Here is a 2,500-nt window from a genome sequence, read left to right as displayed (position 1 = left end):
CACACACACACACACACACACACACACACACACACACACACACACACACACACACACACACACACACACACACACACACACACACACACACACACACACACACACACACACACACACACACACACACACACACACACACACACACACACACACACACACACACACACACACACACACACACACAGACACACACACACACACACACACACACACACACACACACACACACACACACACACACACACACACACACACACACACACACACACACACACACACACACACACACACACACACACACACACACACACACACACACACACACACACACACACACACACACACACACACACACACACACACACACACACACACACACACACACACACACACACACACACACAGACACACACACACACACACACACACACACACACACACACACACACACACACACACACACACACACACACACACACACACACACACACACACACACACACACAGACACACACACACACACACACACACACACACACACACACACACACACACACACACACACACACACACACACACACACACACACACACAGACACACACACACACACACACACACACACAGCACGCCACACATACAGATGAAACCAGATATTTACACTTGAGAAAAACCCACAAAAACATTTATTTCTTTATCGTCGTACATTAAATCAGAGTAAACTTTTTCTGTTTCAGATCAATACATATTAACATATTTTATATATTTGTTGAATGTCAGAATCGAGCGAGGGAGAATTTTTATGTATTTTTTTTATCACTTTCATCAAAGTCAGAAGTATACATACACTTCCTTAGTATTTGGTAGAATTGCCCCCAAACTGTTTGACTTGGGCCAAACGTTTTGGGTTTCCTTCCACAAGCTTTCTACAATAGTTTGCTGGAGTTTTGGCCCACCCTCTTGACACAACTGGTCTAACTGGGTCAGGTTTGGAGGCCTTCTTGCTCACGCTCGCCTTTTCAGTGCCGCCCACAAATGTTCTCTGGGACTGAGATCAGGGCTTTGTGATGGCCACTCCAATACCTTGACTTTGTTGTCCTTAAGCCACTCTGTAACTAATTTGGAGGTATGCTTGGGGTCATTGTCCATTTGGAAGACACATTTGCGCCCAAGCTTTAACTTCCTGGCTGATGTCTTCAGATGTTGCTTCAATATATCCACAAAATTATCTTTTGTCATGATGCCATCTATTTTGTGAAGTGCACCAGTCTCTTATGCAGCAAAGCAGCCCCACAACATTACACTACCCCCCCCATACTTCACAGTTGGGATGGTGTTCTGAGGCTTCAAAGCTTCGCCCTTTTTCCTCCAAATATACCGTTTATCATTATGGCCGAACAGTTAGATTTTTGTTTCGTTCAGACCACAGGACATGTCTCCAGAAATTCCGATTTTTGTCCCCATGTGCAGTTGCAAACTGTAGTCTGTCTTTTTTATGGTGGTTTTGAAGTAATGTCTTTCTTCTCCCAGAGTAACCTTTTAGCTCATGGTGGTACAGGACTCGTATACTGTGGATAATGACACTGTCTTACCAGTTTCAGCTAGCATCTTCACAAGGTCTTTTGCTGTTGTCCTGGGATTGATTCGCACATTTTGCACCAAAAAACCTTCCTCTCTGGGACTCAGAATCCGTCTCCTTCCTGAGCGGTATGATGGTTCTACATTCCCATGTTTTTAATACTTGCGTATTATTGTCTGAACAGATAAACGTGGGACCTTCAGGCATCTGGAAATTGCACCTAAGGATGAGCCACACTTTCTTTTCCTGAGGTCTTGGTTGATTTCTCTTGATTTCTTGTGGAAGGAAACCCAAAACGTTTGGCCCAAGTCAAACAGTTTGGGGGCAATTCTACCAAATACTAAGGAAGTGTATGTATACTTCTGACTTTGATGAAAGTGATAAAAAAAATACATACAAATTCTCCCTCGCTCGATTCTGACATTCAACAGATACATAAAATATGTTAATATGTATTGATCTAAAACAGAAAAAGTTTACTCTGATTTAATGTACGACAATAAAGAAATAAATGTTTTTGTGGGTTTTTTTTAAGTGAATGTAAATATCTGGTTTCAACTGTATAGTAACAAGTCCAGGAGATTTGAACATTGTGAGACTACATCCCCTCTCTGACTGGTGTTGTTGAGACGAAGCTGTGTTACCGGTGATTTTACTAACCCTAAACTTTAAAACGCTGATGTTTCTGGCGTTCTACCTCCGGGCCTCGGCTCATGTCCAGGCTGAGACCCGTGGAGACGATACAGAACCAGAGAAATACACTTTTCTGCTGCTTCTGGATGTTAATGCCACATAAAGGCCACAAGTAAAAAGCTGGCCTTCATGGCGTCTAATTTATCTGTCTGTCTCCTTGTCTGTCTGTCTGTCTGTCTGCCTGTCTGTCTCCCTACCTGTCTGCCTGTCTTACCTTGTATCTCATGAAG

At 43.2% G+C, this 2,500-nt stretch overlaps 2 protein-coding genes across 4 annotated transcripts in view; both read right to left on the bottom strand.

Moving 5' to 3' along the window:
- Window positions 1-2,500, bottom strand: part of LOC114546103 (zinc finger protein 721-like) — a 1,066,380-nt gene that overhangs the window by 25,901 nt on the left and 1,037,979 nt on the right. The window lies entirely within an intron of this gene.
- LOC114574053 (calmodulin-binding transcription activator 2) overlaps window positions 1-2,500 on the bottom strand; it is a 15,158-nt gene that overhangs the window by 5,961 nt on the left and 6,697 nt on the right. The gene's annotated exons all lie outside the window — the stretch shown is intronic.

The sequence above is a fragment of the Perca flavescens genome, chromosome 19, assembly GCF_004354835.1.
Source record: "Perca flavescens isolate YP-PL-M2 chromosome 19, PFLA_1.0, whole genome shotgun sequence".
Classification (NCBI taxonomy): Eukaryota; Metazoa; Chordata; class Actinopteri; order Perciformes; family Percidae; genus Perca; species Perca flavescens.
Note: the sequence above shows the minus strand (reverse complement) of the source record. Positions and strands in the feature narration are given on the sequence as shown.